Source organism: Phacochoerus africanus, chromosome 8 (assembly GCF_016906955.1).
Source record: "Phacochoerus africanus isolate WHEZ1 chromosome 8, ROS_Pafr_v1, whole genome shotgun sequence".
Taxonomy (NCBI): Eukaryota; Metazoa; Chordata; class Mammalia; order Artiodactyla; family Suidae; genus Phacochoerus; species Phacochoerus africanus.
The window spans coordinates 87,531,398-87,555,651 of NC_062551.1; the positions used below are offsets into that span (position 1 = coordinate 87,531,398).

The 24,254-nt window shown below is 50.5% G+C and overlaps 1 long non-coding RNA gene across 1 annotated transcript; it reads left to right on the top strand.

Moving 5' to 3' along the window:
• Positions 1 to 24: 24 nt before the first annotated feature.
• On the top strand, positions 25 to 2,613 carry LOC125134102 (uncharacterized). The gene is made up of 3 exons (XR_007136554.1): positions 25 to 121; positions 859 to 960; positions 2,110 to 2,613. It is a non-coding gene; the product is annotated as an uncharacterized LOC125134102 (long non-coding RNA).
• The last annotated feature ends 21,641 nt before the right edge of the window (positions 2,614 to 24,254 follow it).

Here is a 24,254-nt window from a genome sequence, read left to right on the forward strand (position 1 = left end):
GGGGTCCGAACAGAGATGAGAGACTAGAGGAGAAAGGAAACTCACTCTTGGGCTGATGCCCACGCTGGGAAAGTTCTGGCCGACTCTCCGCGGCGTAGGCATCTTGGTCCTCTTTTTACAGGTGAGGAGTCCAAGACTTAGAGGGGACTGACAAGGTCGCAGGATTAAGGAGAGGGTGAGGTAGAGTCCAGATCACAAGCCTGGTGTAGCAGGCCCCAGACACCTCCCCCCGCCCCACGCTCTCCCGACACTCACCGGGGGCAGCGTGTGCCCTCCCGGCAAAAGCATGACCCTTCCCGTTGCGCCGCTCCTGCCGCACACGTGCTCGCCCCTCCCTGCGGAATGTCCCCCGCGCCTTTCCGCCATGTGGTCCCACTCCCCCTCCATCCTGCTAGTGCGCCCGGCTTTTCTGACCTCTGTGCACAGGTACAAGCGTTTGCTCGGCCAGGCGGTTCCCTCCTCAACCTCCTTCAGAAAGTCTGTGCTTGCAGCTAGCTCTACAAGGCTCAAGGGCAGCTCTCTGTTCTGCCTGACAGCTACGGCCTCCACCCGCCACCTGCCGCCCTTTCTCTGACCTCCGCACACCCACAAGCAGCCTGTGCCTTCATAGACTGGCAGTCACTTTTAAAGAGCCTACCTTTTAATAATAAAGCACTTTTAATAATAAGATCCACCGTGTATTGCTGTTTATTGCATGCAGAGGGCTTTAAGGGCATTGTCTCATTGAACTTTTAAAACAAAGTCCCTGAAGTAGGTTTTATTATTATCATCCCTTTTATAGATGAGCAGGCTTGAAGTTTAGAGGAGCCCATCCGTTTCTTAATCCAGCAGTTATTAAAACACCTACTTTTGTGCCAGGCCCTGGACTAGGCTCTGGAGAGACAGCCATGAACAAGACACACACTCAAGGAGAAAAGACACATAAGGAAGTGGTGCCCAACTGAACTTGAGCCAGCAGAGGTGGGTACACGGGGTCATGCAGGAGCAGGCCAGTGGTCCTCTCTGCCACTCCTGTACAGTGTGGCAGGCTTCCTTCCTGGACCTCTTTTTCTCCATGTGGAAGTGGAAACATCTGCCCCTACCTCCCTTCTCCTGACTTTCTGGGAAGAAGGCCAGGGAGGAAGAGCCTTCTCTTCCCCAAGGTCTTGGTTCTTTTGGGCAGATCCACTTGCCAGAAGACCAAAGAGGCCTGTTTCTGCCAAAGCGCTGGGACAGGCCTCAGGGCTGGGCATGGAGCCCTAGTGACCTCACTGCCTGAGCAGGTGCAGAGGGAGGAGGAGGAGTCAGAGAGTTTCTAACTCAAGGTCACAGCCTTTAGACACAGGGCCTCTTCCTCTCTCAAAGACATTGAGTGGCTGGAGAGCTAGGGACCAGAGCTCTCTCCCTACATGGCCTTTAAAAAGCAGGGCTGGAGAGCTGGGGCTGGGCTAACAGCTGCTGGCAGATAGATTTGTGCTCCAGTTCTCATTCCAGTCGTACTAGCTGTGCGGCGTGAGCAATTCGCTTAAGCCACTCTGAGGCTGTTTCATCTTGAAAATGAAGGAAATGACAGTAGTTACCACATAGAGGTGTTGGAAGATCAAATGAAATAATGCATTAAAAATGCTGAGCAAAGTAAACCGAATAAATATTCGCTACTGCTGCTTTTATCTCCGTGGATAGTGCAGGACTCCTAAAACCTGGTTTCAGCTCTGCCCCTCACCTGTGGGGACAAACTCTAGGCCTGCTGTTCTCGCTGCCCTACCCCCATCTCCCACCCACGCTCAGATCTGGCTCACCAAAGTTGACTCCTAAGCCACAATCTATCACCTTTCCATCTGACTCTTGTCTTTCTCTTTGTAAGTATGTGCAACTTTCGTTCATCCTTCTGATTGCACGCACCCTCCCCGGCTGCTTATGCTCACTACATTTGGGGAAAGAAGGGCAAGGGGAGGGAATGTGAGCCCTGTCCATTTTCTTGTCCCCACCCTGCCCTTTCTTCCCCTTGGCAGATCCAGATGTGGCTTTAACATCTGGCAGGCAGCATGACCAGTCCCTGCCAAGAGCAGCATCGCCCCAGCCCTCACCCTATGGTGATGTCACTGTTCTGTGTTTCCATGGCAACCACAGGCTGGAAAGATGGAGAAGAGGAGAGATGAGTAACCAGGAGAGAGCCAATGAGATGGGCTGGCAGCACCGGATGATCTGTGGGGCCATGGGAAGGAGGGGAGAGGAAGGCCGACTCAGCATCTTCAGCTGTTCCCTGGACCTCCCTGCCATCTAGATGCATCCGCTAGAGGATGTGCTGCTGGCTCAGGAGAGATGTGAGAGGTAGAGGCTAAAGAAGCTGAGCTTGAAAGCTCCACTGACCCAGGGATGTGGAGATCCCACTTTGCCCTTTCAGGACCTAAATCTTCGGATGCTGACCATTCCCACTCACAATACCCATAGCTGGGAATTTTTCTCTTTGGCTGGTAGTGGTGGAGGGAGTCTGTCGCTGCCTTCCATGGAATCAAGTCTTAGATAACCCTTCTCTCCATTCCCTCCACACCACCGCTCCCTTGGCGCATGTTCTATTCAGAAGCAGTATCTGCTTTGTTTTTTTTGTTTTGTTGTTTTGTTTTGTTTTTTGCTTTTTAGGGCTGCACCTGCGGCATATGGAGGTTCCCAGGATAGGGGTCCAATCGGAGCTACAGCTGCGGCCACAGCCACAGCACAGGTGGAAGCACGTCTTCGATCTACACCATGGGTCACAGCAACGCCGGATCCTTAGCTCACTAAGCAAGGCCAGCAATCAAACCTGAAACCTCATGGTTCCTAGTTGGTTTTCTGCTGTGCCACGATGGGAACTCATGCTTTGTTTTTTTGTTTGTTCGTTTTCTTTTTTTGGCCACCCCGTGGCATATGGAGTTCGTGGGCCAGGGATCAGATCCAAGCTGCAGCTGTGGCAAGGCTGGATCCTTAGCCCACTGTGCCAGGCCAGGGCTCAAACCTGTGTTCCAGAACTCTAGAGATACTCCTGATCCTGTTGCACCACAGCAGGAGCTCCTCAGAAGCAGCATCTTTAGAAACAGTTCTGTTTTGTTTGTTTCTTTGTTTGTTTTGTTTTGTGTTTTTACAGCCACACCTGCAGCATGTGGAAGTTCCCAGGCTAGGGGTTGAATCAGTGTTGCAACTGCCTACCACAGCCACAGCAATGCCAAATGCAAGCTGTGTCTATGACCTACATGGCAACTCATGGCGACACCGAATCCTTAACCCACTGAACAAGGACGAGGATCGAACCTGTGTCCTCCTAGATACTGGCCAGGCTCTTAACACGCTGAGCCACAACGGGAATTCCAAGAGGCCTGTTCTGTATCCCAAGCCTCCCATTTACTAGCTAGAGACCCGGAATAAATGCTTTTGACTCAGCAGTACGCAAGAATGAGCCAAGGCCTGGACGGAAGAGGGTCCAAACATCTCTCTCTCCTCCTCCTCGCTGACGTCCATGAGTGCCTTCCGATGCTGCAGTGATGTCTTCTCATGTCTTCCTTTCTCTCGCTTCAAATAATGTATCCAGAGAGTTCCCGTCATGGCTCATGGTTAACAAACCCGACTAGCATCCATGAGGATGCAGATTTGATCCCTGGCCATGCTCAGTGGGTTAAGGATCCCACATTGCCTTGAGCTGTGGTGGAGGTGGCAGACATGGCTCGGATCCCGTGTGGCTGTGGCTGTGGCGTAGGCCAGCAGCTGCAGCTCCAATTGGACCCCTGGGAATCTCCATATGCCATGGGTGTGGCCCTAAAAAAAGACCCCCAAAATAAAAATAAATAAATAAATAATGTATCCATTCCAGGAGATTCATGGAGTGCCTATGCTCAGCACTGTGCTGGGTCCAGTGGGAATTCAGGGTAAACAGGAGAGTCGCATCCCTGCCCTCCCTGAGCTCACAGTTGGGGTGGTGAGGTGAGGATTGCAGCCACAGTGGCTGGAATGGAGTGTTCTTTGTGCCACTAGGAAATTGCTTCCTCGTTCCTCTAGACTTCCAGATACTGTGGGTCTTGGAGAACAAGTGATGGCAAAAGACAGGGGTGTACTCAACACCAGTTTGCTTCTTGGAAACTGCTGCCTGTGGCAAAGTGCTCCCTGGAAGGAGAACAATGGCTCTCCTTGCAGGGGCCTGGGGGGCTTGCAGCTCCCAGTGGAGGGCTGTCACCCCTCCTTCCCAGAAACCAGCTGTCCTCCGCTTGCTGGCAGAATCAAGCCCAAACTCTTTTTTCTTTTCTTTTTGTCTTTTTAGGACTGCACCCGTGGCACATGGAAGTTTCTAGGCTAGGGGTTGAATCAGAGCTGTAGCTGTCGGCCTACACCACAGCCACAGGAACGCCAGATCTGAGCTTGCAACCTATACCATAGCTCACGGCAATGCCGAATCCTTAACCCACTGAGCAAGGCCAGGGATCGAACCCACGGCCTCATGGATCCTTGTCGGATTATTTACCCCTGAGCTGTGATGGAAACTCCACTCCAAGCCCAAACTCTTTTTTTTTTTTTGTCTTTTTGCCTTTTCTAGGGTCTCTCCTGCGGCATATGGAGGTTCCCAGTCTAGGGGTCTAATCAGAGCTGTAGCCACCTAGCCACCGGCCTACGCCAGAGCCACAGCAACTCGGGATCTGAGCCTCGTCTTCGACCTACGCCACGACTCATGGCAACGCCAGATCCTTAACCCTCTGAGCAAGGCCAGGGATCGAACCCACAACCTCCTGGTTCCTAGTCGGATTTGTTAACCACTGTGCCACGACAGGAACTCCTAAGCGCAAACTCTTTAGCCTTGTCCTGAGACAGGCTGGGACCTAGGGCCTGGGAGCCTTTGTTGCAGTGGCTGCAATGTGTGCATCTGGACAAACATCTCAAGCAATGAAATACAAAGGAACTATAAGGGACTAAAAATAACTGCATATGGAGTTCCTGGGTGGCTCAGTGGTAATAAACAAGGCTAGGATCTATGAGTACGCAGGTTCGATCCCTGGTCTTGCTCAGTGGGTTAAGGATCCAGCATTGCGGTGAGCTGTGACAGGGCTGGAATTCCGAGTTCCTGCGGCTGTGTTTTAAGCGGGCAGCTGCAGCTCCAATTTGACCCTTAGCCTGAGAATTTCCATATGCCTTGGGTGTGGCCCTAAAAAGACAAAAGAGAAATAAATAAATAACTGCATACATGTGCAGCTGGGGCAAATTATGGACAAGAAGACACACAAAAACTAAAAACCAAACTGCCACTTCTGAAGAGCCTAGAGCCACATCAGGGTACTACGCATGCTCCCTGCACAAAACACCACCATGGGGGTGGGCAGACCGCACAAGCCTTCCCCGCCATCCCTGCCCCTATCCCCGCCCCCAGACTTGTCCCCATATAAGGCAAGAGTTCCCAGCTGCCACCTCCCCATACCCAGGGAACCAGCACACAAGGGAAACTGCTGCTTGTTTTGGCTCCTTCCTGCTGCAGCAGGGTTCCCCAAAAGCCTTGCCTGAATTTTCCTGTTTGGCCTCTTATCAATATCTATTGATTAAGGAGCCCGAGAGCCCTGGACAGTAACAGCTCCATGTGTTTCACGAGTCTCATTTATCACTGAAATCCTGCTCCAGGAAGAGTGCCGGGCAGGCATGAATAAATGGCATGAATGAATGACTCTAAACGATGAGTGTGTGAATATTGAATGTGTGGATGAGTGAGTGAATCTGTGCACTTCCCAGCTTTAGGGACTCTGGGGTGAAACTCATTTGGGTTCCAGTCCTACCCCTGCTCCTTAGCTGGGTGGCCTCAGGCAAGTCCTGATCTCTCTCCTTTTGCAAAAAGCACAGCACCATCCCCACCTAGCTGGCCTCCCAAGGACTCTGGGAAGATAAGGTAGGATAAGTTTGGGAATGCAGTACAAAGGCTAATTGTTTATCTTCTCAGCCTACTTCCCTGGCTGCCCCTGGCCTTTTAAGCGCAAGACCCACATGCCTCGCTTAGGCAGCAGAGTCAGATCATTAACCCACAATGAGGGTCCTGGGGATAGAACCTGCGCTGCTACAGAGACAACACCAGATCCTTAACCTGCTGCACCACAGTGGGAACTCCCACTCTGCCCTTCTGTGCTTTGAGGGGTGCCATGTTTCTCATTCGCTGTCTGCCTGGAATACTCTTCCTCCCCAGGCATTACTTTGTTAGTTAACTTCTGTTCACATCTCAGCTTTCAAAGGTAACCCTTCCTACAGGAAGCCCTGAATCACCCTGTCAATGCACTTAGCCTGCTTTCATGGAGTCCACTTGTTTCAGCGTCTGTCTTCCCATCACACTGGAGAACCTGTGAGGGCTCCCTGCTGTGTCCACAGAGCCTGGTGCTGGGCCAGGCAGAGATTTGTGGAGCAGACAGTCTCTCAAGCAAAGAAAGCCACTTGTCCTGGTCAGTATTCTCTCTGTTTGAAAAGCCTCCTCCCTCCCTTGTCTACTGCTCTCAATTTTCCTCCTGCCAAAGTATCCTCTCGTGTCCTCTTTCTCAAGCCATCCCTGAGGGCCACGAGACTGGGTAATTTCCAGGGTAAGTGGGGCCCCAAGTACACTCGGGGGAGTTGCCCTTCTGGGCACCTAGGTATAACCCGAGTCTCCATGGTAGTTCTCTTTAGGGACAGGACAGTTCCCAGGAAGTATTCAAACCAGATCCCAGACTTGGGCTGCCCCTGACTCCTACCCTAAACTACTCTATCGAAGGAAAAATTTGCCTCTGGGAAGTTCCCATCATGGATCAGTGGAAACAAATCTGACTAGTGAAGATGCCGGTTCGATCCCTGGCCTCGCTCAGTGGGTTAAGGATCCAGTGTTGCCGTGAGCTGTGGTGTAAGTGGCAGACGCGGCTCAGATCCCGAGTTGCTATGGCTGTGGTGTAGGCTGGCAGCTCCAGCTCCGATTTGACTCCTAGCCTGAGACCCTCCATATGCTGTGAGTGCTGTCCTAGAAAAAAAAAGAAAAGAAAAAAAAATTGCCTCTGAAAAAATATAAAGGATATTTGATTAAGTATAATTAGAAAGGTAAACCTAAGGCTTACAAAACATCACATCACACCACCCTGAGTTCTGGGTCATGTTTGTGTGCCATGTGACCTGGCACCAACCAGATGGTTCAATGGTCATTCCCTCAAGTGCACTTCATTCAGGAGTAGCTTGCCCAAGATTCTGCAAAGTTTCAGGCAGCCCCAGGAGGCCTGATGAGCCTGGTTAGTGTGCACATGTGGCCGCTGTGTGTCCTTAGATGAGGAGAGCTGGCAAGACATGGCAGGGGGCCTGGTGGGGAGTAGGTGCTGGCTCCAGGAGTCTGGGGCCGGTAGTTTTCCAGGAAGCAGGTGAAAAGCCAAGGCTTTCAGCCTGGCTTGGCTTGTTGTTGCTTTTTTTTTTTTTTTGCTTTTTTAGGGCTGCACCCACAGTATATGGAAGTTTGCACCCACAGCCACAGCAACACGGGATCCGAGTCATGTCTGCAACCTACACCACAGCTCATGCAACGTCAGACCCTTAGCCCACTGAGCAAGGCCAGGGATTGAACCTGCATCCTCATGGATACTGGTTGGTGTTGTTACCACTGAGCCATGACGGGAACTCCTGGCTTGGGGTTTTTTAGGCACTTGGGATCTTGAGGCCGGCTGGGGGTCCCTGGGGAGCAGCATCCCCGGGCTCTGTAGTGAACAGAGCCACTAGGTAGGAAATGGAAAGAGTCATTTGCAGGAAGAAGTTGGTAGGCTGGGAGACAAGACTGGAGCCCATGGTGAGAGGTTTCCCCTTCGAGGGGTGGGAGGTGCAAGACCAAGACATTAGAAGGCGGGGATCAGAGGCAAGAGGGATGACGTCAGATAAGCAAGATTGTCCTCCCCACAACAGGGTAGCCCTGTGCAGGGGTCAGAGGAGTCCAGGGCAGTATCAGGAGGCAAGGGCTGGTTCTCCAAATGGCTGTCTCTGGTCACTTCCATGTGATGAGCCAGTGTATGCACTGTCAGGGGCAGGGGGCTGGATATGGAAAGACCACTGATAGGTGGTTGGGAGACATACCATCTGCGTGAACTTGGCCAGTCTCTGTGCCTGTTTCCTCCTCTGTGCCATGGAGGTAGTAATGTCTGCCTTTCAGGGCTGTGGAAAGAAATACATGAGATTGTGGTTATTGAGAATCTGCTGTAAAGTCGGGTGCAAAAAAAATATTGCTAACATCACTGTAGCCCTGACCAAGTGCCAAGCACTAGCCTTAGCAGTTTTCAGTCTTTCGACTCTTGAACTCCTAACAATAGCCCAGTGATGTAGGCACTATTGTCCCCAACATCCATTTACACGCGAGAGTGAGGATTTGGATCCAGGCAGACTGGCTCTAGAGTTTGTATGACTTAACCACTATTCTGCATTATCTTTTCCTGTGACCATCTTCGCCCTGTCTTGCTCTGTGACCTTGGGCCAGTCTCTTCCCTTCAGTGTCCCCACCTCTATGGTAGGGATTGGGCCAGATGATCTCTTACCCTTCAAGCTTTGGGAGTTGGGAGTTCCAAAAGGGAACTTCCAAGTGGGCAAGAGGGCAAGGTGGAGCCAGAATGAGGAAAGGACAAAATTTTCCAGCATCCCTGCCCTAGCCCTTAGTGGGTAGACTGGCAGGCTCCCCTTTGCCCTACAAGTTGTGAGGCCAATGGAGCAGGTGATGCTTAGTCTCAGCCTGAAATACTCGCTGGTCACTGGGGGTCACTAAAATCTGAGTGCCAGGAGTGCCTGAGGACAGGCAGACAGGGCCCATCTGCTCTGGGAGAGCAGATACCAGGGGGCAACAGGGCAACGGGGACACTGGCTTCCAGAGTCACGCCTCCTAGTTCCCACCCACCCACCCTGGGCCCCTACCTCCTCACTCAGGGTCAGTTTATCTGGGCACCAGGCCTGATCTGGGGCCCGGGATAGGGCTATTTCTAGATGTCCTCCTTGTCTCCTTGGCCTGGGCCTCCTGCCAACTCAGGGCACTCACACACACAGCGTGCACATGCACACACACAGACCCACTGCCTCTCACTCATTGAACTTGACTGCTGCTTGCTTGGTGCCTGACCCTGTGCAAGGTACTGACAACCAACAGATATCCCAGACTTGACGCTACCCTTTTGAGAGATGGGAGAACTGGATGCCTCCACAGATTATGACGATACAGGAAGACTATCACTGTCCCAGAGGGCTGTACACAGACCCGAAGACCAGAGCGAAAGCAGCTCATTCTGCCAGGAAGATCAGGAAAGGCTTTATGTAGAAGATACCCTTTGGGAGTTCCCTGGTGGCTCAGCAGGTTAAGGATCCAGTGTTGTCACTGCTGTGGTTCAGCTTATTGCTATGGCTCGGGTTTGATCCTTGGCCTGGGAAGGATCAAACTGCATACTGAAGGCGTGACTCTCCCCCCACCCCATCCCCCAAAAAGAAGAAGAAAATACTCTTTGGGCTGGGTCTTGAAGAATCCATCAGCGTCTGCCTTGTGTGGGGAGTGGAACTGAGAAGGCAGAGGAAGAGGGGATGGTTAAGCCTGGATGAGATTTTCCTGCTGAATGATCCGGGATGAGGGCAGAGGGTAGAAGTGGCAAGTGATAAGACTGAAGAATAGGAGCTCCCGTCGTGGCACAGCAGAAATGAATTCAACTAGGCACCATGAGGTTGCAGGTTCGATCCCTGGCTTTGCTCAGTGGGTTAAGGATCCAGTGTTGCTGTGAGCTATGGTGTAGGTCGCAGACGTGGTTCAGATCTGGTGTGGCTGTGACATAGGCCGGCAGTGTAACTCTGATTGGTCCCCAAGCCTGGGAACATTCGTATGCCGAGGGTGTGGCTCTAAAAAAAAAAAAGAAAAAGAAAAAAGAAAGACCTAAGGATAGTTTAGAGCCAGAGAGGAAAAGGCCTTGCCCATCATGGAGGAGGCTGGCCTTTCTCCGAGAGGGAATGGGGAGCCATTGAAAGTTTGGGGCAAGGCAGGGCCAGGATCTGAGTCTTATTAAGGGAAGGGTTTTCTGGCTTTCGTGTAGAGGCTGGACCAGGGACTGGTTAGGAGGCTGTGGCAGCTGTCCCAGTCTGCTCATCCATGCCTGCGGCCAGCAGGAAGGGGAAGAGGAGAGGGGACACGCCTCTCCTAACTAGAGGCATGACCTGGCAGCTGCACCCATCCCCTCTCTCTGGGTCAGGTGTCAGCTATTCCGCCCCAAGGCTGGGAGATGGTCATTATTTTGGATAGTGCTTGTAAGCTGAGAAAAAGGATAGAATGGGAGTTCCCATCGTGACTCAGGGGTAACGAGCCCAGCTAGAATTCATGAGGATGCAGGTTCAATCCCTGGCCTCACTCAGTGGGTTAAAGACCCTGGGTTGTGTGGCTTGGATCCTGTGTTTTTGTGGCTGTGGTATAGGCCAGCAGCTGCAGTGCCAATTTGACCCCTAGCCTGGGAACTTCCATAGGCCGTGGGTGTGGCCCCAAAAAAGACACACACACACCAAAAAAAAAAAAAAAAAAAAAAAGAAAAAGAAAAGAAAGAAAGAAAGAAGAAAAGAAAAAGGAGAGAATGGATATCAGGGACCGGGAGGCCTCTGACATAATGGTTTGAAGTCTCTCTCTGAAATTGGACTTCTGGAGTCTTGCCTCAGCACTTACACAATTCCCAGCCGTTTGGGCAAATAATTAGCCCTCTCTGGGCCTCAGTTGTCTTCTGAGCTAACATACCAAGTCTTAGATTCAAGCCTGGTGCATAGTGAGGCCTAGAGTTGTCTTTTGCTCTTTGGGGTGGGGGAGTTGGGGGACACTTGTGTCCTGAGTTCCCTGGCAGAGCTGAGGCACCCATAGGGGCTGATGTATGGCTAGGGCACCCAGGACTATTTAGCCCCTTCCGTTAAACCTCATGGTTTAGGCGTTCCTGTTGTGGCTCAGTGGTTAACGAATCCGACTAGGAACCATGAGGTTGTGGGTTTGATCCTTGGCCTTGCTTAGTGGGTTAAGGATCCAGCGGTGCCATGAGCTGTGGAGTGGGTTGCAGACGTGGCTCAGATCTGGCGTTACCGTGGCTGTGGTGTGGGCCAGTGGCTACAGCTCCGATTGGATCCCTGGCCTGGGAACCTCCATATGTTGTGGGTGCAGCCCCAGAAAAGACAGCAAACAAACAAACAAAAACCTCACGGTTTAGCAGAGGCAGAGGATGCTGAGAACAGGGCCTGGGGGCCCTGGGAAAAGAAAGGTCAATTTTGGAGGGAGTTCAAGAACAAACGTGGCCCAAGAAATTATACCTATGGACACAGAATCTTTGGAGGTAGCACAGCCTGGAGCCCCTCCCCCTCGAAAGATGGCAAATCCCCTAGCACCAGGAGGAGGCAGTGAGTTTGTTTGTTTGTTTGTTTTTTGCTTTATTTAGGGCCACACCTGTGGCATATGGACGTTCCCAGGCTAGGGGTCGAATAGGAGCTACAGCCACCAGCCTACGCCGCAGCCACAGCAACATGAGATCTGAGCCTTGTCTGCGACCTACACCACAGCTCACGGCAATGCCAGATCCTTAACCGGCTGAGCGAGGGCAGGCGTCGAATCTTCATTCTCATGGATCCTACTTGGGTTCCTTAACTGCTGAACCCTGAAGGGAACTCTGGAGGCAGTTAGTTTTTGGGTTTTTGTTTTTTGTTTTTTTTGTCTTTTTGGTCTTTCTTGGGCCGCTCCCGCGGCATATGGAGGTTCCCAGGCTAGGGGTCGAATCGGAGCTGTAGCCACCGGCCTACGCCAGAGCCACAGCAACATGGGATCTGAGCGGCATCTGCGACCTACAGCTCACGGCAAAGCCGGATCCTTAGCCCACTTAGCAAGGGCAGTGACCGAACCTGCAACCTCATGGTTTCTAGTCAGATTCATTAACCACTGCGCCACAACAGGAACTCCAGGCAGTTAGTTTTGAGTCAGGGGTGCTTGACGCCAGGGCTTAGGGCTCAGACTCACAGATGCTATGTGACCCCAGGCCTCCAGCCACCAGTGCCCCTCTCTGGGACCTGCGTCTTCCCATTTGGAAGCTGGGGTTTACTTATTCCTGCCCCTCTGCCGGGTAACTGTGAAGATGAGAGGTGGGTCCTGGCTCTGGAACTGGGATCTCCTGGGAAAGCGGGGCATTGCTGTTCCCTCCTGATGTCACGCTTATCTCTCCTGCCTTCGTCCTCATTCAGCCTGTGCCCCCTTTCCCAGGCTACTGGCTGTGAAACAGGGTGAGAGACGTGCTGACGTAGGACGGAGAGAAGAGCCTAGAAGGCCTGGCGTGGGAAGAAGATACAGCAACTTCAGGGGAAAGGCAGAGCGGTAAGAGGGAGGGTTCGAGGGCAGGGACCAGAAGCTTGGCAGGGGAGTGGGGAGGTTCTGGGGGGGCACCTGTTCTCCCCCTATTCAGGCCCAGATCAGGAGCCTGCTGAGGGCAGGCACTGGGTCTCATTCATCCCTCTGTCCCCTTCCAGGACATCGCATAGGCCCCCGCAGAAAACAGGTCTGCTGTCAGTGTTCGTTGGTTGCCTCCGGGCCCACCCCAGGCCTCCATGAAGCCCCCCATCCAGACTCTGCTTAGGGGAAGATCTGAAAAGCAGCCCTAGGAGGAAAGCAATGCCCTGGGAGGTAGCGAACCCGAGCAGGACCCTACGGGCCTCCTGGACACAAGCTTTTCTATGTCTCCCATTTCTTGTGTTTAGGAAATATTATGTTTCAGCCTCCACGACCCACCCTGGGTTCCAAAGGGCAGGTTCAAACAGTGGCTACTCAGGGAGGGGAAGGGATGCAGAGACGGGAAGAACCATCAAGAAGCAACAGTGCAGCCTTGGAACAGGGTTCTGCTTCCTCCTCAAGGAATATATATATATATATAACCATATCTTTGAGTTCTTCTGCAGAACTAACACCCCAACACATGAAAACTAGAGAGAAGAACCACCAGAACCAGTCCTGGGCCACATAACACCAACTTTGAAGAAGAATACAAGCCTTTGCCTACCCTGATCCTTAACCTTACCTATTTTCTTTTTTTTTTTGGTCTTTTTGCCATTTCTTGAGCCACTCCCATGGCATATGGAGGTTCCCAGGCTAGGGGTCTAATCAGAGCTGTAGCCACCAGCCTATGCCAGAGCAACGCTGGATCCCAGCGGCATCTGCAACCCACACCACAGCTCATGGCAACGCCGGATCATCAACCCACTGAGCAAGGGCAGGGATCAAACCCGCAACCTCATGGTTCCTAGTCGGATTCGTTAACCACTGCACCACGACAGGAACTCCAACCTTACCTATTTTCTACTCCCAAACTATAAAACCATTTCCTATTCTTTCCCAAGGGAGGCCATAGTTTTTTGTTTTGTTTTGTTTTTCTTTTTTTCTTTTTAGGGCCGCAACTAGCACCAATGGCATATAGAAGTTCCCAGGAGAGGGGTCGAATCAGAGCTAGAGCTGCTGGCCTACACCACAGCCACAGCAATGCCAGATCCAAGCTGCGACTGCAAACTACATCGCAGCTCATGGCTACGCCAGATCCTTAACCCACTGAGCAAGGCCAGGGATGGAACCTACATCGTCCTGGATACTCAGTCAGGTTCATAACCCACTGAGCCACAATGGGAACTTCTGAGGGCACAGTCTTTAAGGCATTAGCCTGTTGTGGCCTCCTTTGCCTGGCAAAGCAATAAAGCTTTTTTTTCCTCCTTCACCTAAAACTCTTGTCTCCGTGTTTCTATTCAGCACTGGTGGACAGAGGCCAAGTTTTGGCAACAGCAGGAGACTGGGTCCCAGGCAAGGGATCCTTGTTGTCTTGCTTTGTGACCTGGGACAAATCACTGTCCTCTGGGGCGGTCTTGTTATCTGAATAGCATGAGGGCCACTATGGTTTGAGAGCCATCTTACACCAGAGAATCCTGTCTTTAAACAAATTCTGGAGTTCCCATAGTGGCGCAGTGGGAACAAATCCGACTAGGAAACATGAGGTTGCGGGTTCAATCCCTGGCCTCACTCAGTGGTTTAAGGATCTGGTGTTGCTGTGGCTGTGGTGTAGGCCAGCAGCTGCAGCTTTGATTGAGCCCCTAGCCTGGAAACCTCCACATGCCATAGGTGCGGCCCTAAAAAGCAAAAAACAAACAAACAAAAAAACCCCCCAGAAAACAAATTCTTAGGTAAATGTCCAGGAGATGAAAAAAGTGAAAGCGTGCTGCACTGGTGGCACTGGGAAGGAGCCTGGAAACTACTTGTGCGGCCCTGGTGTCCAACAAGGCCACTGTAAAGAGTGCCGCAATGGATGATGGATGCCTGCATCTCTGGGCCTGGCAGGCCTGAGGTGGGGACGGGGGTGTGGGGAGATGGGTGTATACATGGCTTTGGCAAAGAGAGGGCAGAGCCCCTCCCCAGGTTGCCCTGGGAACTGACCACATCCACGAAGATACAGCAGCCATCCCACCCCCACTCCTGGGATCCCTGGGCTGGAAGGGAGGCGCCCCAGAGAAAGCCCCCAGATTCCAGGGCCTCTGGGTGCTTAACAGGGTTTGGAGTCCTGAGTAGGACGATGAGGTGAGGAGAAATGAGGTGGAACCACGAGAGAGATTTGGCTTCAGGAGACTCCTGGCAACAACGGGTTAAGTGATCTGGAGACGCCGCCCTTCTCTGGGTCCCAGTTTCCCCAGAGGGATGAATACGAAGATATCCTTTCTTATCTTGTGACTGGAGGAAGGATGGGGGTGGGGTTGGAGATTGTGCTGTGAGAGTTTCCCAGGAGAGATGGAATCCTGCCTGAAATTCAGAGGCGGTGAGGGTGGGAGTGGTTATCAGAGGCACGGAGGGGGTGGGGCGGGTGAGGCAGGGGGACCGGAAGACTAACTTTTGAGCCTGGGCTCTGCCACTAAATTGGTGTGTGTTGTCCCCTCTCAGTGTTAGCGGGACTTATGTACAGAGAAACGAGACACCAAGGCTTTTACTAGGACAGGAAGCAGCGTTTATTCGCTGGGGCACTGGCTCAGCAGGTTAGCATTCAGAGGCTGAGCCCCGAACGGAGCGGGATGCCGCTTTATATACCCCACTTGTTTTCCCACTACGTCTGTTTCTTTGTCCCCCCTTATCAGGTATACTATTAATTTGGGGCACACAGCTATAGATGCGCCAGCGCTCATGGATATAGGTTATACTACATTACTATAGAACTACGCATGCGCGCACAGATGCTTGGTGGTGCAGCTCGGAGGCGCCTTCCCTTTGATCTAGGAGGGCCCGGCCCCCACCCACTACATCCGGGACGCAATTTCCCTTTCTAAGGGGACTGGATGCTCCCAGATGCAAGAGTCAGTGACTGGAGTCCGACTGGGGCAGGCCAGGGTCCCTTTGTGCAGAGCCCGGAGCGGCCGTCACAGGCAGTGGGAACCCGAGGGCCAGGTAGGACGCAAGTGCTGAAGGGAATTTAAGGGTCATAACATCCAACTTTTGGGGCTTACAGAAGGGCACCAGTTGCCCAAGGTCCCAGGATGGATTGAGGGCAAAGCCAGGACAACTGACTCTAGACCACCTGATTTGGCTTCTCCTCATAAGAAGCCCGGATTGGGAGATGCAGGAGCAAAAAAAGCAGGGAACTGGGGAGACTGACTCCCTGATCCCTGAGGGGTGGGGAGGGTAGAGGTGACAAGCATGGAGATGGTGATACACTGCGTAAGCCCAGCCAGAGTGCCTTCCTCTCCTCTCTCCCCGGAACTGGTGATCTGGGAGGTTTACTGTTGCCCTTCTTATCTTCCTGTAGGTGCTCCAATTAGACCCCTAGCCTGGGAACTTCCACATGCCACCTGTGCGGTCTTAAAAAGACAAAAAAAAAAAAAAAAGGCATGCATCTCTAGCTCAGACATGTTTTAATATTGATACTGTAATAAAGACAATCATCTCTGTTTCTGCTGTCTGCTGACTATCCTGAGGTTGCTCACGGAAAGCAGTCCAGGCGATGTTGCATTATAATCCTCTTTCTTCTTCATTTCACAAGAGGCCCTGAGAGCTCTGGGTCGACAGTGCCTGACAGGTGCTGGCACAACGCCATGGCAACAACTGACCAAGCAGTTTCTCTGGAGCAGACAGCCTGGGTCCAAATCGCAGCTCTCTTGCTAGCTGTGTGATCTCAGACAGGTGACTTAACTTTTCTGTGTTTCAGTGTCCATGTTTGTAAAATGGCAATAAGTCACAATATCCATCTCATAAAGTTGTCAAGACTAAAAGAGTTAATATTTATAAAGTCTTAGAAGATGGTGGAACATGATAGTGTATGAAAGTAGAATGTGTACATGTATGTGTAACTGGGTCACCATGCTGTACAGTAGGAAAAAAAAAAGTTGTATTGGGGAAATAACTATTAAAAAAAATTGAAAATAAATAAATAAATAAAAAATAAAGTCTTAGAAGTGCCTAGCATGTGGTAGCTGTTCAACAAGCGTTAGGTGTTTTTTCTTTTTCTTTTTTGTTGTTGTTTTTGGGGCTGAGCTTGTGGCATATGGAAGTTCCCAGGCTAGGGGTCACATCAGAGCTATAGCTGCTGGCCTACACCACAGCCACAGCAACGCAGAATCTGAGCCGCATCTTCGACCTACACCACAGCTCACGGCAACACCAGATCCTTAACCCACTGAGCAAGGCCAGGGATCGAACCCACAACCTCATAGTTCCTAGTCAGATTTGTTAACCACTGAGCCACAACGGGAACTCCCTTAGACTCTAATCAACAGAAATTGAGAAGAGGCCAGACAAGAAATCCAGGTGAGATTTTATTGGGATTCAAGGCTTTATTGAGACTTGAGTTACAGCACGATGGAGTGAAAATGATCAACAGGTTCCTTTGCTCGCTCCCTGGGTTGAGGAGGCGGCACTGTCAGGCACTGTCGACCCAGAGCTCTCAGGGCCTCTTGTGAAATGAAGAAGAAAGAGGATTATAATGCAACATCGCCTGGACTGCTTTCCGTGAGCAACCTCAGGATAGTCAGCAGACAGCAGAAACAGAGATGATTGTCTTTATTACAGTATCAATATTAAAAGATGTCTGAGCTAGAGATGCATGCCTTTTTTTTTTTTTTTTTGTCTTTTTAAGACCGCACAGGTGGCATGTGGAAGTTCCCAGGCTAGGGGTCTAATTGGAGCTATTGCTGCCGGCCACAGCCACAGCAATGTGGGATCCAATTCCTGTCTGAAAATTACACCACTGGAGTTCCCTTGTGGCACAGTGGAAACAACTCTGACTGGGGTCCATGAGGTTGCAGGTTTGAATCCCTGGCCTTGCTCAGTGGGTTAAGGATCCGGCATTGCCGTGAGCTGTGGTGTAGTCGCAGCCATGGCTTGGATCTGGTGTTGCTGCGGCTGTGGCTGTGGCTGGCAGCTACAGCTCTGATTAGACCCCTAGCCTGGGAACCTTCACATGCTTTGAGTGTGGCCCTAAAATGACAAAAGACAAAAGACAAAAAAAAAATTACACCACGGCTCATGGCAACGCCAGATCCTTAACCCTCTGGGCAAGGCCAGGGATGGAGCCCACATCTTCATAGATACTAGTGGGATTTGTTGCCGCTGAGCCACAACGGGAACTCAGACATATTCCTTTTTTTTTTTTTTTAATCTTTTTACAAATAAAAATGTCATATGTGTAATGAAGGCATTTTCACTGACAAAGTGTACCTGGTCGGATAATGGACAGTCCACAAAGTGGCCAGTTATCTTGGAGACCTTCGAATTAACTGCAGTGAAGAGAAACCTGTCTTGCCAGTGAGTCATGGGCATCCAACTGGCCTCCATTAGGAACAAAAGTTTTTTTTTTTCTTTGTCTTTTTGCCTTTTCTAGGGCCACTCCTGTAGCACATGGAGGTTCCCAGGACAGGAGTCAAATCGGAGCTGTGGCTGCTGGCCTACACCATAGCCACAGTAATGTGGGATCTGAGCTACGTCTGCAGCTCACATCATAGCTCACGGCAACGCCGGACCCTTAACCCACTGAGCAAGGTCAGGGATGGAACCCACAACCTCATGGTTCCTAGTCGGATTCGTTAACCACTGCACCACGACGGGAACTTCTAGGAACAAAAGATTTACAGATAACCAGATTTATAGAAAATTTACAGAAAACCATTTCTTTCCTTTTCTTTTTTTCAAGCTCGGGGTTGAATCAGAGCTGCCGGCCTGCCTACATCACAGCCACAGCCACAGCCACAGCAACTCCAGATCTGAGCTGTGTTGGCAACCTACGCTGCAGCTCATGGCAACTCCGGATCCTGAACCCACTGAGCGAGGCCAGGGATCGAACCCGAAACCTGATGGTTCCTAGTCCGGTTCGTTAACCACTGAGCCATGACAGGAACTCCCAGAAAACCATTTCTATGGGAAGATGCGGGCTTACTGGAATCACTCCTCTGATACACTTTCCAGAGTTCCCTATGGGCCCACCCTTTAGAGTGGCTGTTCTTTTGTTTTGCCCACTGACGGCAGCCCAGGAGGGAGTATTTCAGAGAGCTCTGAAATAGCACCCCAAAGAGGAAAGGGGAACTATCGTGATATAAGTCCTAAAAGTGAAGGGGGAGGCCCACACAGCCAGGCACACATTTTACAGATGTTTACTGCCGGTCCCGTGAAGGTTGCTACTAGTTACCAATATCAGTCATCATTGATGGATTTTAGTGTTTTTTCTAGATATGAGGAAATGCAAGAATTAGGCTCATAAAATCTTCTCCTGAAAATATCTATCTAAAGGCCCGTCCTTCCAGTTTTCCCAGAGTACAGCGTGTCTCACTCCTGGTCTCCCCGCTAAGCTCCACTCAGGGGGTGGGTTCGATCCCTGGCCTTGCTCAGTGGGTTGCCCTGAGGTGTGATGTAGGTCCCAGACGCAGCTTGGATCTCACATTACTGTGGCTGTGTGGGTAGGCCGGCAGCTACAACTCCGATTCGACCCCTGGCCTGGGAACCTCCATGTGCCACAGGAGCAGCCCTAGAAAAGGCAAAAAGACAAAACAAAACAAAAAAACTTTTGTTCCTAATGGAGGCCGGTTGAATGCCCAGGACTCACTGGCGGGGCAGGTTTCTGCGGGTCGGCAGCTGCAGTGGCTCATGTTCCACTCCAGGTAGAGGCTGATGGCAAGGGCCAAACTTCAGTTCACAGTTCTATTGCCATTGTTGAAGGGTTCCCATTGTAGCTCAGCCGGTTACCAGCCCGACACAAGTGTTCCTGTTGTGGTTCAGCGGGTTAAGAACCTGACTAGTAACCCTGAGGATGTGGGTTTGATCCCTGGCCTTGCTCAGTGGGTTCAGAATCTGGTGTTGCCACAAACTATGGCATAGGTTTTGCCAATGCAGCTCAGATCTGGTGTTGCTGTGGCTGCGGTGTAAGCTGGCCGATTAGATCTCTAGCCTGGGAACTTCCATATGCTGTGAGTTTGTGCCACCCTAAAGAGACAAACCAAACCAAACAAAAAACCGACAGTATCCATGAGGATGGGAGTTCAATCCCTGGCCTTGCTCAGTGGGTTATAGATCTGGTTTGAAGATACGGGTCAGATCTGGCCTTCCTGTGGCTGTGGTGTAGGCCAGCAGCTGCCACTCCCATTTGATGACTAGCCCCGGGATGCGGCAGATGCGGCCTTAAAAAGAAAGAGAAAAAAGAAAAGATATATTGTCATTGTTGAAAAAGATTCCGGAGTTCCCGTTGTGGCGCAGTGGTAAATGAATCCGACTAGGAACCATGAGGTTGAGGGTTCGGTCCCTGCCTTTGCTCAGTGGGTTAATGATCCGGCGTTGCCGTGAGCTGTGGTGTAGGTTGCAGACGCAGCTCGGATCCCGCGTTGCTGTGGCTCTGGCGTAGGCCGGTGGCTACTGCTCCGATTAGACCCCTAGCCTGGGAACCTCCATATGCCGCGGGAGCGGCCCAAGAAATAGCAACAACAACAACAACAAAAAAGACAAAAAAGACAAAAAAAAATTCCAAAACCACAGAGCTACTTGTGACCTGGCCATGTCCCCAAGGAAGGCATGTGATGCGTCTCCTTGTTTTGAAAATACTTCCCATAGTGGAGAGGACTTCCCCAGGAAGTAATGAAACCAAGTTCCCTTTCCAGTTTATGATTAATCTCTCTATCCAAAACTTTTTTTTTTGTCTTTTGTTGTTGTTGTTGTTGTTGCTATTTCTGGGGCCGCTCCCGTGGCATATGGGGGTTCCCAGGCTAGGGGTCGATTCGGAGCTGTAGCCACTGGCCTACGCCAGAGCCACAGCAACATGGGATCCGAGCTGCGTCTGCAACCTACGCCACAGCTCACGGCAACGCCGGATCGTTAACCCACTGAGCAAGGGCAGGGACCGAACCCGCAACCTCATGGTTCCTAGTCGGATTCGTTAACCACTGCGCCACGACGGGAACTCCCATCTATCCAAAACTTTATTCTTGGAGTTCCTGTCGTGGTGCAGTGGTTAACAAATCCGACTAGGAACCATGAGGTTGTGGGTTCGATCCCTGCTCTTGCTCAGTGGACTAAGGATCCGGCGTTGCCGTGAGCTGTGGTGTAGGTGGCAGACGCGGCTCGGATCTGGCGTTGCTATGGCTGTGTTGTAGGCCGGTGGCTACTGCTCCGATTAGACCCCTAGCCTGGGAACGTCCATATGCAGAGGGAGCGGCCCTAAAAAAGGCAAAAAGATAAAAAAAACAAAAAACAAAACATCATTCTCTTTCTTGTCCCCTCTGACCTCAATCCTGTGCTAAATGATCACTCATCAACCAGAGTCAGATGACTAAAATCGCTGTTGTTGAGAACACAGTTAAGATACTAAAGTTGTTGGAATAGATAACATTGTGAGTGTGCCAATTCAGGTTATTCCTCCAGGGCAAGAGGAGCTAACGGGCCCTTCCCCTGTCCCCGCCAGGGACCACCTGGCCGGATGATCATAAACCAGAGACATTCTGACTCCCGAAAGTACAATTAAGAAAGGCCACTGAAAAGTCACATGATGATTAATCCCAGCCTCTTTCTCCTTCCCCTTTAAAGAAACCCGCTAACTCAAAGACCAAGTTTGGGGAGATCTGAGGCTCATCTCCCACTCCCTTGCTTGAAGGCCTGCAATAAACCTTTTACTTTGCTGCAAACGCCTGCTGTCAGAGTTTGACTTTCTGCCCAGTAGGCCCAGGAGTAAGCCCTTTGCCCACTTTCAGAAAAGTGCTTTGCACAAGACCTTAGTAAACTTGGGTTTGTCCAGCCGTGTGCCAGCAAATTTTTGTCAATTGGGTCTTCAGAAATCCAAATGTATACATTACATACATATGTGCATATGTCAACTATAAATGTTACTGACATAGGTGTTCCAGTTGTGGCTTGGTGGAAACCAATCTGACTAGTATCCATGAGGACACGGGTTTGATCCCTGGCCTCGCTCAGTGAGTTAAGAATCCAGCGTTGCGGTGAGCTGTGGTGTAAGTCACAGATGTGGCTCGGATCCCACGTTGCTGTGGCTGTGGCTGTGGCTGGCAGCTCTAGCTCTGATTCGACCCCTAGCCTGGGGACCTCCAGAGGCCAAGGGTGCAGCCCTAAAAAGACAATTTTTTTTTTTTTTTTACTGATATAACCAGTCTATAGAACATAACTTACAAAGAGCCAAAGTGGGAACTCTTGATTGCAAATCCCCTGTGGTCAGTTGATTCTCCAGAAGGTTTTTGTTAATTTTTGCTGAATCCTTTATCTCTAGTCATCCTATTTGCAATTCAACCAAACTTTGAAGTGGAATTGCATTCCAGGCTGCGACACTAACTCGTCTCCCATAAATGTGTTGTCATTCAATCTGATACGTGATCTACTGTTACACTCTTCTCACTCTCCTATAAATATATTCATTACGCTGAAACCTCTTTCAGCTTCAGCATTTCAGTTTAGTTTTGCACTGTTCATATTTTGTCCATCACTTTCGCTAATTTAGAAAGTCAACAAGCCCTGATTTGTAACATATGCCAACTCCCACCTTGGCGGATTCCAAGTTGCTGAGGTGATATCACTCAGCATAGAGTTGGGAAGAGGTGTATGGAAGCACGTGGTTAGGTCAAATTTCCACTGCTCAATAGATACACGATACAATACCCTGTACAATAGATACAGATAACCTCAAGAGAACAGTAAAATGTAGTAAAATCATTAGAAAGTCATGAGTTTCAGAGTATTGTCTTTGTTTACTATTTCTTCTTTCTTCTTCTTCTTCTTTTTTTTTTTTTTTGCTATTTTAGGGCTGCACTTGTGGCATATGGAGGCTCCCAGGCTAGGGGTCCAATCGGAGCTATAGCCGCTGGCCTATGGCTCAGCCATAGCAACAAGGGATCCGAGCCATGTCTGTGATGTACACAGACATCGCCGGATCCTTAACCCACTGAGCGGGGCCAGGGATTGAACCTGCATCCTCATGGATCCTAGTCGGGTTCGCTAACAGCTGAGCCATGAAGAGAACCCCTGTTTCAGTATTTCCTAATTGTAAACTTATACAATTTAATTTTTTTCTCTTTAGGGCCATACCTGCAGCATATGGAGGTTCTGAGGCTAGGGGTTGAATTGGAGCTGTAATCGCTGGCCTAGGCCACAGACACAGCAACTCAGGATCTGAGCCAGGTCTGCAACCTACATCACAGCTCATGGAAATGCCAGATCCTTAACCCACTGAGCGGGGCCAGGGATGGAACCCTAGTCCTCATGGACACTAGTCAGGTTGGTTAACCGCTGAGCCACGAAGGGAATTCTACAATTGAATTTTTATTTTCTTTCTTTCTTTCTTTCTTTTTCTTTCTGTATTTCTTCTTTCTTTCTTCTCTTTTCTCCTTTCCTCCTTCCTTCCTTCCTTCCTTCCTTCCTTCCTCCTTCCTTCCTTCCTTTCTTTCTTTCTTTCTTTCTTTCTTTCTTTCTTTCTTTCTTTCTTTCTTTCTTTCTTTCTTTCTTTCTTTTCTTTCTTTCTTTCTCTTTCTGCCTTTTCCAGGGCCGCTCCCATGGCATATGGAGGTTCCTAGGCTAGGGGTCTAATCGGAGCTATAGCCTAGGGCCTACGCCAGAGCCACAGCAACATGGGATCCGAGCCGCATCTGCGACCTACACCACAGCTCATGGCAACACCAGATCCTTAACCCACTGAGCAAGGCCAGGGATCGAACCCACAACCTCATGAAATCCCTAGTCGGATTCATTAACCATTGTGCCATGACGGGAACTCCTACAGTTGAATTTTTCATAATGTCTATTCAACAGCCAGCTTGCAAAATTCCTGAAACTTTAGCAAGTGGTTTCTGTGAGCCTAGGTGGCACATTGGTCAGCTGTGATCTTGTCTCCATCCAAGTGCATCCCATGGGACATTGTCAACAAAAGAGATCCCAAGAATGGAGAGACTGTGGTAAAGCCATTTGCCCCGAGACAGTTTGAGTTTGTTTGTGTCTCACAGCAGAGGAAGAAACTTGAAGCAATGACTTGGTCAAATTCAGGTTTGCCCTGGGTACTTTGATTCCTTCATATCAGAATAAGACATTTCTTTTTTCACCATTAAGTGTTCAACAGACATCTCTGACCCTTGATCTCAGCTCCTCTCTGCACCCTTCTCTGTATCTGAGACTCAATCCACTTGCCACAGCTGGTAGATACTTATTTTCCACCCAGCCACCCAGAGGAGAAGCCCTTTTTGTTTGTTAGGTTTTTCTATCTTCGTCACAGCTTGTTTGTCCCTCTTTCCCAGGGAAAAGCAGAACTTTCACTAAGATTGCACAAGCCAATGTGGCAGGAAAAATTGTTTAATTTTAAAAGAATGCAGTATCTGGAGTTCCTGTTGTGGCTCAGCAGTAACGACCCGACTAGCATTCATGAGGATGCGGGTAGGATGGGGGTTTGATCCCTGGCCTCAATCAGTGGGTTAAATATCTGTTGTTGCTGTGAGCTGTGGTGTAGGTCACAGACATGGCTTGGAACTAGCATTGCTGTGGCTGTGGTGCTTCCATAAGCTGCACCTGTGGCCCTAAAAAGACCAAATAAATAAATAAATGAAAAGCAGGAGTTCCCGTCGTGGTGCAGTGGTTAACGAATCCGACTAGGAACCATGAGGTTGCGGGTTCGGTCCCTGCCCTTGCTCAGTGGGTTAACGATCTGGCGTTGCCGTGAGCTGTGGTGTAGGTTGCAGACGTGGCTCGGATCCCACGTTGCTGTGGCTCTGGCGTAGGCCAGTGGCTACAGCTCCGATTAGACCCCTAGCCTGGGAACCTCCATATGCCGCGGGAG